General features: G+C 41.9%; 1 protein-coding gene, 1 long non-coding RNA gene and 1 other non-coding gene across 52 annotated transcripts in view; 1 reads left to right on the top strand and 2 right to left on the bottom strand.

Moving 5' to 3' along the window:
• Positions 1-11,751, bottom strand: part of LOC135100505 (uncharacterized) — a 111,682-nt gene extending 99,931 nt beyond the window's left edge. Inside the window, exon 1 of the long non-coding RNA XR_010268741.1 lies at positions 10,704-11,751. This is a non-coding gene — a long non-coding RNA (uncharacterized LOC135100505). The remainder of the gene's footprint in view (positions 1-10,703) is intronic.
• The window catches only part of LOC135100273 (chitin deacetylase 1-like), a 155,769-nt gene that overhangs the window by 29,614 nt on the left and 113,655 nt on the right, over positions 1-12,500 (top strand). For 8 of the 50 annotated variants that reach the window (XM_064003203.1, XM_064003151.1, XM_064003415.1 and 5 more), the window contains exon 1: positions 3,520-3,823. The exons of 21 other annotated variants lie outside the window; for them this stretch is intronic. The gene's annotated coding sequence lies outside the window, so the exon portion shown is untranslated. Of the gene's footprint in view, positions 1-3,516; positions 3,824-12,500 lie in introns of those variants that run through there. 21 more of the 50 variants (XM_064003347.1, XM_064003277.1, XM_064003227.1 and 18 more) reach the window with 7 other exon arrangements.
• On the bottom strand, positions 11,166-11,238 carry Trnar-ucu (transfer RNA arginine (anticodon UCU)). The gene has a single exon. It is a non-coding gene; the product is annotated as a tRNA-Arg (tRNA).

Genomic DNA, 12,500 nt, shown 5'->3' with positions numbered 1-12,500 from the left:
CTGGATTTCATATCGCTTCCTAAATAAACATATTGTGTTCAACTTAGCTTTCCACATCCGTTATTTTTTTTCATTATTATTTTTTCTATTTGCTGCATTTCACTGTGTTCAACTTAGTTTATCAAATGTATTCGTTTGTATTTTTGTATTACCTTCTCCATATTCTGCATTTTGTATCTCTCTCTGCATCTTTCTTTTAAAAATTTAAAAACCATTTTCTACATAAAATTTCCACCGTGTTATTTTTCTAAACATGCATCGCTGCAAGAACCTTCCGTGGCTCAGCGTTAGGAAGTGGTGTGTGAGGAAGAGCCTTCAGCTTTTACTATCCTCACATCTCTCACTTTACATATACAACATAGTGCAACTTACACCAAACACTCTCGTAAAGGTCACTAAAATAACGGGTCTCATGCTGCTGCTCGCTGCCTACTGTTGTTTGTTCCTTCTTTGTATTCAATTATATGTCCATCCAACACACCTGCCCTAATAAACACCGGCAACAGACGACTCAAGACAAGCAAAGACAAGCAGACGAGCATCTCTGCCACTCAATGCAGTACCTAAGCATCAACCTTTACCTTTTACGTGCTCAAGTTCTCCAGCGGCAGGAATACCACAACCATCACCACCTCTACCACCACCACCACCGCCACCGTTGGGTTTACTTGAGGCAGCGAAGGTCCGGCGGGTGAACGGGGGACTAACGTTCTTGCGATAGCGGAAAGGTCAGACCACCGCTTGAGCAGGTGTCGGCAGTCCTCCAGGAAGCGACCGACAGAGCGGGTAGTAGGGGCACTTCCACGGTCATGGTGGCGGAGAGAGAGGTGCAGTGGTGGTGGGGGAAGGATGGGGGGAAGAGAGAGAGTGAATGAGAGGAAGAGGTGAGAGGAAAGTTGGGAATTTCTACTTTGAGGTGTAAGAGTGAAGGATGAGAGGTGGAAGTTGTGAGGAATGGAAGGAAATGATCCAAATGAAGGAGAGAGAGAGTATGAAAAGGTTGAGAAGTAAAGAAGGAGAGGAAGGTTGGAATTTCTGTTTTGAGGTGCAGGAATGAGTGAGGAAGGGGAAGAGGTAAAGTTGTGAGGTATGGAAAGGAGGGATACAAATCAAGGAGACGGAATGAAGAGATAGAGAGATATCGAAAGACAGAGAAGTAAAAATTTCTGTGCTGTGGTTTACTTATGAGGGAGGGAGGAACGAGAAGAGGTGGAGGAAATTATACGATATATAAAGAAAGAATAAAAAAAGAAAGAGTGAAAGTGAATAGAGATGAGGAAAAGATAGAGTGACTGGAGAGAATAAATAAGAAAGGTAGTTATGAGGTGTATCAGGAAGTAATACGAAAGAGGGAAAATAAAGAAGTGGAGGTGGAAAGAGAGGAAGGAAATGAAGATGGGGATAGGGGAAAAAATGTGAGAGCTAAATACATACAACTTCAGAGGGAGTAAATGAGGAATACAAAGGAAGAAAAATTGTGAAGCATGCCAGAAAGAAACATAAAACAAGAAAAATAATGAGGATATGGAAAGAGAAGAGGTAAGAAGTGGGAAGCTTCGCCTGAAGGTATGAATGAGAGACACATATCATGGGGAGGTGAAGGAAAGAAGCCAAGTAGGCGAGGAAGGTGATCTGAAGCCTTGAATACCAGAGGGAAGGACAGGAACTGAAGAGAAAGGGACGAAGGGCAAAAGGAAGAGGCTGACACCTTACGGGATCTTAAAAATACAGTACCGTTCCGGGCATAGCGACCTTGCCCTATCTTCGCTCCTTACTAGAACTGCCCTCACATCCTGACATTAACGGAAGATGTAAAGGCAGGTTAAAAATAAACTCCTTGTGTCTTCGTCCTGAGCTTGGCAAAGAAGGAACATGTAAGAAGCGAGACGAATATTGCTAGAAACTGTATGAAAGGAGAGAGGAGAATGAGGAAGAGAAGCAAGTGAGGTTAATAGATGAGCGAAGGAAAAACAAGATTCATGAAAACTGGAAGAGTAGTAAAAAAACGAAGAATGAGGAAGAAAGCTAAGTGAAAGAATGCACCAGATTAAGACTGGAAACTGGTGAAGGAAAGGGCATTAGAGAGACAGAATAAAAAGAGACATATAAAACAAAAGAGAAAGGGAAACGGAAAAGAAAACAACCACGATAAATAGACTAAGAGACAGAAAAATTAAAACAGTAAATGAGGGATGAAAAGAAAAGGAAAAGATGGAGCAAATTTATAAGAAGAAAATTATCAGTACCTATAAAAAAGAAAACAGGGAGAAAAAGAAAACAAACGTAATTCACAAGAGAAGAAAATGAACTAGATAAAATAAGAAACATATGAAAAGCTAAGTGCAATTGAACGACAAGGAAAAGTGGAGAGAAATAAGAAAACAGGGTGAATAAAACTATAAGTAAAAAAACATGGAATAGAAGAAAAGAATAAGGGAAAAGAGACTAAGTTGAATTACGTATATAAAGGCAAGGCAACTAGCCATCAGTAGCAATAAGAACTATGTAAGGGAGGAAAAGGGGGCAAAAATCAATAATGTCAAGAATACAGTGAAGAAAAAGGACTGAAAAAAAAAAGGAGGGTTAGAGTAAAGGTGTCCATTTGTCCAGTGAGACGGAAAGCGTTATGGGCAGCAACGTGTCTGTCTGTCTGTCTGTGTGTGTGTGTGTCTGACTCTTAGCTAACTCAGCCTTACTGGAAAGGTCAAGAACAAGAAGCATTTTTTTCTCTCTCTTTCTGTCTCTTACATCTATATACGTACAGTACTTCCACCACCACCACCACCACCACCACCGCTACCATTACCACCACCATCGCCACTACTACCATCACCATCACCACTGTCATTATCCACAAATTTCTCTCCTCTTTCCCTCCGGTTCTTCTATTTCTTCTTATTTTATATTCTTGATCTTCTTGTTCTCCCCTTCTTCCTTCTCTTTGTCCTCCTCCTCTTCTTCACTTGCAATCTTCTCATGAATTTAGGAAGAAGTGCAGGTATCGCTTTATCACCTTTCCTCCATCATAGCCTTCTTCTCTTCTTTCTCTCTCTCTCTCTCTCTCTCTCTCTCTCTCACTCTCTTCCTTCTTTCTTCATTCTTCCTTCCTTGTCTTGCCAAACCTACGTGTCCTTAACTTATTTCTCCCTCGCTCTATCGCTCTCTGCATCACTTCCATCCTTCATCACCATCACCATCATCATCTTATTCTTCTCCTTCATCTCACTCCTCACCTTCGCATTCCTCTCCAACCTCCCCCCATCACCTCCTTCACCTCCTTCCTTCCCTCCTTCAACCCATATCTTCCGGATGACCCCGTTTCCCTTCCCCTCCCCTCCCATCATCCTCACTCCCTCCTTCCCCCCTCCCCGCCATCCTTACAGCGTCCGGGTGATCTGGTCTAGGACGCCCGGGACTGGCATGTCGGGGCACGGGGCGGGGCGGTGCCGGGCGGGGCGAGGCGGGGCTACAGCCAGGAAGGACCTTGGGGGACTCGATCTGGGGCCCGGAGACCCTAGCGCAGGTCCAGTCGGTTGGTGTGTGTGAGGGCGGAGAGTCGGAAGATCCTGCAGTGCCGAGTCTGGGGATCCTGCCGTTTCCCTCTGCTAGTTGTGAAGGATCTTAGCCTCTCTTCTCAACCGGAGAGGGATCCTGTCACTTCTTTCGGCCTCCTACGAGCGGCGAGGAACCGTATTTCACGATTTCTCTCTCTCGTGCGGAATTGTTTTGGGATTCTGCAGTTCCTACTCCTCCCCGTTAAGGACTTCGTGTCTACGGAAGGATAACTGGCCGGCGCTTAAAAGGATCTTATCTCTTCCTGCAGGTAAATGTTCTTGTGCGTCACGGTTTTATAAGTATTCTGTCTAAGTGTGTATGTGCGTATGTCTCGGTCCCTTTCCTGAGTCGAGGCAGGACTTCGACTCATTGAAAGGGACGTGGAGGGACGAGACTCTGGCTGCGGGACGAAGGGAGGCTGCCATGTGATGGAAGGTTCAAAACCTCGTGGATTAAAGCAAGATGACTGCACAGTTCCGAGGTGGACACTAATATACGTGTGCGTGAAGTTAGAGGAGTTGAACGTGCTGGAAAGTGGCATTCGTGGACAAGTTTTCCGTCACGACACTTTACTTTTTTAAAACCGAGAGACTGAGCGAAGTATTCCGGATTTAAAAGCACGTGTCGAGAAGTGGTGTTTAGTCTCGCCAGCTGCATACACTCCTCCGTTACTTAACAGCCGCGAGAGGAGACATAGATCATAATACATGCAGGAAAGTGTCGCTCAGTGCGGTGGATATACTTTCCGCTAGAGATCCCGCGAACTCGAGCGAAGAAAGTGACTTGGCAAACCAGGACTTAAGAGTTGTCTGTCTGCTGGCTTGGGGGTCGACTACTGACCTACTCCTGGACGTGTGTGTGTGTGTGTGTGTGTGTGTGTGTGTGTGTGTGTGTGTCCGTGAGAGAGTGTGCGCGATTTTCCTTCTCACCACAAGCAGATCGCCTCCTCTTCCTCCTCCTCCTTCTCCTCCTCCTCCTCCTCCTCCTCTTCTAAGTGACTTTCCCGCAGCTGGCGACTCGTAGTGAGATCTAAGTCATCATGAGTCACCCAGGCTACTGATCTGCTTCCTTCCTTTCTCCTCTTCTTCCTTCCTCCTGCTCTGTCTTCTTTAATTTATTGAATCTCTTCTATCGCACGCTCTCTCTCTCTCTCTCTCTCTCTCTCTCTCTCTCTCTCTCTCTCTCTCTCTCTCTCTCTCTCTCTCTCTCTCTCTGTTATGTTTGTGTTCTTCGACTGAGTTCCTTTTGTTTGTTTGTGCCTGCATGAAGCTTTTACTGTCTATTACCTGTCTATTTATCTATCTGTGGTTCCTGTCTGCGCCTAAAAAAATTCCACTCAGGTATCTATGTTCCCTTGTATGTCTGTCTGTCAGGCTTTCTATCTATCAGTCTGTGTGTCCTTATTGTGCTTGATATTACTGTTCTTTTTTGTTTGTAAACATATGTCTGTCTTTCTGTTCGTGTCTCTCTCTCTCTCTCTCTCTCTCTCTCTCTCTCTCTCTCTCTCTCTCTCTCTCTCTCTCTCTCTCTCTCTCTCTCTCTCTCTTTGTTTGCCTGTTTACGCGTCCGACTGCCTGCCACTCTACCTGACGTCGAAAGCGCTACACACACACACACACACACACACACACACACACACACACACGTAATGTAATGGTTAGCACGCTCGACTCACAACCAAGAAGGCCCGGGTTCGAATCCCGGGCGTGGCGAGGCAAATGGGCGAGTCTCTTAATGTGGATTCCCTGTTCACCTAGCAGCAAGTAGGTACGAAATGTAACCCGAGGGGTTGTGACCTCGCTGTCCCGGTGTGTGGTGTGTCACTGGTCTCAGTCCTACCCAAAGATCGGTCACTATGAGCTCTGAGCTCTTTCCGTAGGGGAACGGCCGACTGGGTGACCATCAGACGACCGTAGGTGAATCACACACACACACACACACACACACACACACACACACACGTACAAGACAACAGTAATTCACATGTTCAGGTCCGTTGCGTTTATCCAGCTGTGCCTCGCGAAGAAAAATTGCAACTAAACATCGTCTTGTCTCTATATTCTCCCTCTTACTGTTCTCCTCTCCTCGTCGCTCGTTTTCTACAGCAAGGGGAAGAACAGAAGCAGGAAAAGAATAGTCATCGCCTTCCCTCTATATATATTCTGCCTTCTACTGCTTTTCTCTCCTTACTTCTCTTCTCGTCGCTCGTTTTCTACCACAGGGGACGAACAGAGGAAGAACACAGTCAGTCTCTAGGGAACGTCACGTGTGTGGGATCTGAACACAAGTGGCATCACTGGAACATGGAAGAAACTCTGATGATACGTACTTTTTTTTCATGGACTGTTTCTTGAGGCACTGCATTTTCTCTCTCTCTCTCTCTCTCTCTCTCTCTCTCTCTCTCTCTCTCTCTCTCTCTCTCTCTCTCTCTTAGATCAAGTAATTTGTAGTGCTATTAAGAAATCCAGGTTAGTGTTTAGTACGTGCTTAATAATATTAAAGAGAGAGAGAGAGAGAGAGAGAGAGAGAGAGAGAGAGAGAGAGAGAGAGAGAGAGAGAGAGAGAGAGAGAGAGAGAGAGAGAGAGAGAGAGAGAATAAGACACAAGAATACAATATGAGGAAATAGAATGGAGAAGGGAGAAAAAAAGAGCAACATAGCTAACTTCTAACCTTAAGCTGAGCTGAGACTCCCCACCCCCTAAAAAGAAAAACGAGGCAAGGCAAGACAGAAGAAGTGGTTTGCATACAGGCTAATTGACTAACCTTTGTACACTGTCGCTCACACCGCTTGGAAGCCGTCTCGCTCACCTCTACTTAACGCTGCCTGTCTTCTATTATTTTCTACATCCTTTAAAGTGCGTCCGAGTATATTTTTTGCGTGTTAAAGTAATAGTAGAATATATGATGGTGGTGCAATCTGGTCACCTTATAGTACAATGCAATCTATCTGTAAAAAAAATCTTTATCGATATCTCGACTCGAAATCCCAGATACATTTTTTTATTTTGTTTAGATGTTTAAATAATAGCATAAAATAGATTATAAAGTGCTGTAAAATACATTTCAAATACAATTATACAATGTAACGAAAAAATACTGAACACCAAAAAAATTACAATGGTGGCTACAATAGTAATGTAATAATAAGTATTGCATTATAATCGTTCAAAATTTTCATCACTCCTGATTAGACGGCAACTTTTTTCCCCTCTCTAAGTATGATCCTTGCCTTGCTTGTCTGCACTGTTTGCACATACGAAAAAATAATACGTAGTTGCTTCATTTGACTGTTTTCTTCTCTAAAACTCATTCATTCACTCAATATGTTTTCCTCCCTCTCTCGCTCATTCACTCTTTAATTCTTTCCTCTCTCACTCATTTATGCTTCCCTTCCCTCCGTCCTTCCTTAACCGCCAAGTCCTCAGTTCTTCACTCGCTAACACATTCTTTCTTCCCTCACTCACTCCCTCAACAGCTTTCCAGTGACTTCGTGTCGCATCAAGTTTTGCAACCATCCTATTCACCTCTCATCTCCCCTGCCTCACCTGCTATCTGTTATCAACACATCTCGGGTCGTTCTGCAATTATCCTGCCATTATTGATTTCTCCGGCTGTTCCGTAATTATTTATTGATTATTCCTGACTGAGTATCGATTACCTATGCAATGATCCAGGTGTTAGGGAGGAAACACGATAATTTGCTACGATGATAGGAGAAGGTGATGTTTTTCTTCTATTCTGTTTCTTTCTTGACGATTATATTATTCGGTTCAACCCATTTATTGCTATAGTCGTCTTTTGTAATAGATTGTAAGGAAAGTGTATATAAAAAAAAGCCCAAAACTACGTACTTGAGAGACTAAGGTGCAAAAATTATTCTTTTAAATGTTGTAGATGATTATGGGAAAGACTAACTAGCAGTGAAAGCGTTAAGCCGCGGATTACTACGGTACTAAGTTAGATAATGCGATGTGTGTGGTTGTTTGAAGGAAGTTTTCTGTGTTGGTATTAGGAGAATAGTGGATGTAATTTGTTAGTTTCATAGTTTCAGAATTCAATGCACGATTTTATAATTCTATTTGGTTCCATATATCCAAAAAATAATCTTACTTTCCTTTTCTTATTGTTTTCTTTTTTGTTTTTGTTCATCTCTTTGTTTCATTAATAAGTCAATATTTCAGTTGTTTCTTTCTTTCCTTTTTTTTTTTTTTTAATGACCCATCGTCTCGGGAACTAAACTCTCTCAGTATCTCCCTTTTTTTTTTTTTTTTTTATTCTGGGAGAAGAGTATTATTTAATTTTTAGACTCAATACGCTGATTTATTCAACATTCGCTTTTCCTCCGTTCACTTTCACGATTCAGGGCGTGACTCCTTCCGCATGTGATAACGAAGTGGTGCATGCTAAGGCAAGACATAATGGTAGAGGAAATAAACGACTTGCTCTTGCGTAAAGTAACACACGAATAAGCATAAGCACCAGGTGACAAAAAAAAAAAAAAAGACAAAAGAAAAATGTAGCTAAAATTTGGACGTGGTAACAGCTCAGAAAATAAAGAAAGTAAGGGACGTAAAAAGAGAGGTAATGCAAAATCGTGAAGGAAATATAGCAAGAACAGGTAACGGAAGTAACATGAAGACAACAATAAAATCAACATTAAAAGATTTGATAAAATAAAATTACAGCAAAAAAAAAAAACTTTACTTAGGGATAAAAAAAATATGTTAATGGCTGTGTAAGAAAAAAAAAAAAAAAAAGCGAACGACTGTGTAAAGTATGAAGCCTGAAGGACGAAGCACAATACTGAAGGTGATGAAATGGCTCAAAATAATGACACGAAGGTGACAAAATGATGAGGAAACAAACAAAACAAGGCGAGATTTTTGAAGGGTGAGGAAAAATTATTACTACTACTACTACTACTACCACCACCAATACCAATACCAGTACCTTCACGGTACATTACTACTTCACCCCCATCACCACCACCACCACCATCACTACCATCACCATCACCACCACCGCCACCACCACTGCCCGGCCTCCACAGGGGTCTAGTGTTCTCCCGGTGGCCGCAAAAACCATGGGGCGGTCCACTCAAGGTCTTGCGGAACACAGACCTGGAGGGGAGGGTGGAGGAGAAGGAGGAGGAGGAGGGTGAAGGGGGTGGTTGCGGTGGTGGTGATGGAAATTGAAGTAAGCTCTGAAGGATGATACTGAGAGAGGAAGAGGAGGAGGAGGAGGAGGAGGAGGAGGAGGAGGAGGAGGAGGAGGAGGAGGAGGAGGAGGAGGAGGAGGAGGAAGGAGAAAACTGATGCAGGTTTAGACGCATATACGTAAAGGAGAGAGAGAGAGAGAGAGAGAGAGAGAGAGAGAGAGAGAGAGAGAGAGAGAGAGAGAGAGAGAGAGAGAGAGAGAGAGAGAGAGAGAGAGAGAGGGGGGGGGGGGTAGGGGAGTACAACTATTGATCGATCACTTATAAGGAGATAGAGAGAATGAAAAAAAGGAGAATAAATGTAAAGAAAATGTAGGAAAAGGAGCAAGAGGAGTAGTAGGAGGAAGAGGAAGAATGGGTAAAGGTTAGAGGTGGAGTGCTTGCGGGGAGGTTACTGACGAGGGGGAAGTGGAGTGTGACGGAGAGAGAGGTGGGGGTGAAGGAAGGAGTGCAAGACTGGGTAGGAAGTAGGAAGAAGGGAGGGAAGGAAGTGAAGAGAGAGGGAGGAAAGAAGAAGGAGGAAAAGAAGATACTGAATGAAACGACGAATACCGCAGGCAGTAAAGGATGGAAGGATGAAGTACAAAGTAAGAAAGAAGGAATAGTGGAGGAAAACGAAGAGAAAAATTGAAAAAAAAGAAAAGGTAAAGAAAAAAAAGAACTCAAGGAACAAGTATGATATTAAAGGCAGGATACACGGAAGGAAGAAGAAAGAGAAAAATAAATCATAAGCAAACGAACGAAGAGAGAGAAAGAATACATAAAAAAAAATCGATAAAAAAAATGAACAAAAGTAAGAAAGAACACGGACACAAAACAGGGAACAAAGCAGAAAACCTGATAAAATGAAAGAAAAATACAAAAAGAGTAAAGACAATAGATATAACGAGAAACACAATTAAACAGAGAACTTAAAAAAAAAAAAGAAAGAAAAATACCACGAAATGAAAACTCAAAAACATACACAATAACAATGACATAAACAATACAATAACTAAAAATGAAAAAAAAAACAGTTGCGTAAAAGAAACCTTAAGACAACGCCTTCCTAACCCAGAATTACATAAAGGTCACAACACAACCACACACACCACCACACACACCACACAAGGTCACACTTTTAACCTGAGGCGATCTGTCTGCCCCTTTGTCCCTGTAGAGCAGAGACCTTACGTAAAGTGCAGCGTTAAATTTCTCTCTCTCTCTCTCTCTCTCTCTCTCTCTCTCTCTCTCTCTCTCTCTCTCTCTCTCTCTCTCTCTCTCTCTCTCTCTCTCTCTCTCTTAAACGTGAACATTAGGTTGGTCAAAATATATTACAAAAACTGAAGAAATTTATTCGTCATCAAAATTCTCAGTGACTTTTCAGTTCTAAGGGTGTCAAAGAGAGAGAGAGAGAGAGAGAGAGAGAGAGAGAGAGAGAGAGAGAGAGAGAGAGAGAGAGAGAGAGAGAGAGAGAGAGACTTGTACATACATCAGGCAAGAAATAGATTCCTAAAAAAAAAAGTTGATTTCATTTTTCAATATTTATTTTTTGGTAACGCGAGAGAGGGCCGAATAAAAGAGAGAGAGAGAGAGAGAGAGAGAGAGAGAGAGAGAGAGAGAGAGAGAGAGAGAGAGAGAGAGAGAGAGAGAGAGAGAGAGAGAGAGAGAGAGAGAGAGAGAAAGCATACACTGAGAGGTAAAAGAAAATAACACATCAAGAAAATTATTGGCCTTTTTTTCTCGGTTCTTCTCTGCCTCTATTTTTGGAAACTGTATTATGATTTCTTTTTTTTTTTACCCATTTTTTTTCGCCCTGGCTGATCTCCCCAATAAAAAAAAATCTTCGGTACTTATTATCACGAACTTTCCTTTTTTATTTTTTTTTACCCATCTTCTTTCTCTCTGGCCGATCTCCCTAATACGAAAAATAAGCCAGATCTTTGTAGTTACCTCGTGCTTCGTGATGCAGTGGAGAGCAGCAGTTTGTACCTAATGCACGCGTGTCACGGAAAGGACGCGAGCCGTGAAGATTCTGGGGAAGAAAGCGAGAGAAAACGTAACAATAAGACATGCAACTATAGTTAATGAATGACTACTCTCTACTAAATGACGGAGAGGGAAGAAAACTATGGGGAAGCCTTGGATGTAAAAGTAGAGTTGAGAGTACAGAGAGAGAGAGAGAGAGAGAGGTGCTCTAGATCACCTTTACGTAAAATTCCAGTTTCATCACCATTACTAGTATATGAAGGAGTGTTTGCCAATATCACCTCATCCTTGACACCTGAGCATTGCCTACCGCCTCTCCTCACTTAACCCCGTAACTCTGAAGCAAGCACGGGCACTCAAGGAGCAGCACTCTAAATAATCTCTCAGCCCAAGTCCATAATTTTTAGCGCAGCCGAACTAAATTTTCATCCCCAGCGGGATTCGAACCCGCGACCTCTGGATTAGAAGTCCAGCGCGCTATCCACTGCGCCATGGGGACCTTGAACAGTTTCGGAATGTGTGGTGTAAAAAATACTTGTTCTCCTTCAAAAATTCAGCTTTTAGTCGTGTCTTTCGTTCAGTTTTTGTGAATATTTGTCAATGTTCCTCTGTGTGTGTGATGGATAGGCGGCCTCCCAGCCAGCCGGTTGCGCGGTCGATAAGACTAGGCAGTGATGTGGCCAGGCAGTGAGGCGGCAGTAAATCAGTAATTCATGTCGTTGATAAGTCATGGTCAGTCACCCAACCTCTCATGCATTCAGGCAACAATTAAGTTTGTCGAAGGTAAAGGAACACCGCCAGTCACTCAGCCAGTCAGCTAGTCACTTTTAGTCAGTCGGTCAGTCAGCGTACAAGCGAATCAGTCATGCAGTCAACCACACAATGGGACATTCATTCATTATACATGCTGCTTATGTATTCAGGCAGCGGATCAGTGTTACATCAAGACACAGAGTCAAACAGTATTTTCTTTCATACAATGCAGCGTAAGATAATAAATCTCCTTATACAAGATACAGAGTAAGACCGCAATATTTTCTTTTATATGATTGAATGTAGGGAAGTCATTCTTCTCCTTATTCAAAATACAGTGTAGAGGAGTAATTTTTCTTCTGTACGATACAGTAACACTATAATATTTTCTTGTGTATGATAAAAAGTAGGGTAGCAATTCTTTGTCTTATACAAAATAGTATATATATATATATATATATATATATATATATATATATATATATATATATATATATATATATATATATATATATATATATATATATATTTATTTATTTATTTATTTATTTATTTATTTATTTATTTATTTATTTATTTATTTATATTTAAGATGCGATATAAAACAGAATTCTCTTATAACGGTACACAGGATACGACAGGCATATTTTCCCCTATACAGTCTATGCCAGCAACTGTTTTTTAATGGAAAATGTATCGTAAAGTAGCAATATTTCGTTGTTGGTACTAGGCTGCAGTTTTTCTAAATCAAAATCATTGAAAACATCCTCTGAGACAATAACAGAACAACCTGGCCGTCTCACCTCACCTCGTTCACCGTTGGGATGAAGGAAAAACAACACACTGGGAAGAAAGGAAACAGTGTGCTGTTTTTTTTCGTATAGCTTGCTGTAAATCTATATAAGTCCATTATTTATGGCCTGGCTTGTGTTGCTTTAAGCCAACGAGACAATGATTCATAAATTATTCCTCTGCATTATTTGTAAACTCTGTCTTTGTACCTAATTG

This window comes from Scylla paramamosain, chromosome 1, assembly GCF_035594125.1.
Source record: "Scylla paramamosain isolate STU-SP2022 chromosome 1, ASM3559412v1, whole genome shotgun sequence".
Classification (NCBI taxonomy): domain Eukaryota; kingdom Metazoa; phylum Arthropoda; class Malacostraca; order Decapoda; family Portunidae; genus Scylla; species Scylla paramamosain.
This window is presented reverse-complemented; position numbering and strand designations above follow the sequence as displayed.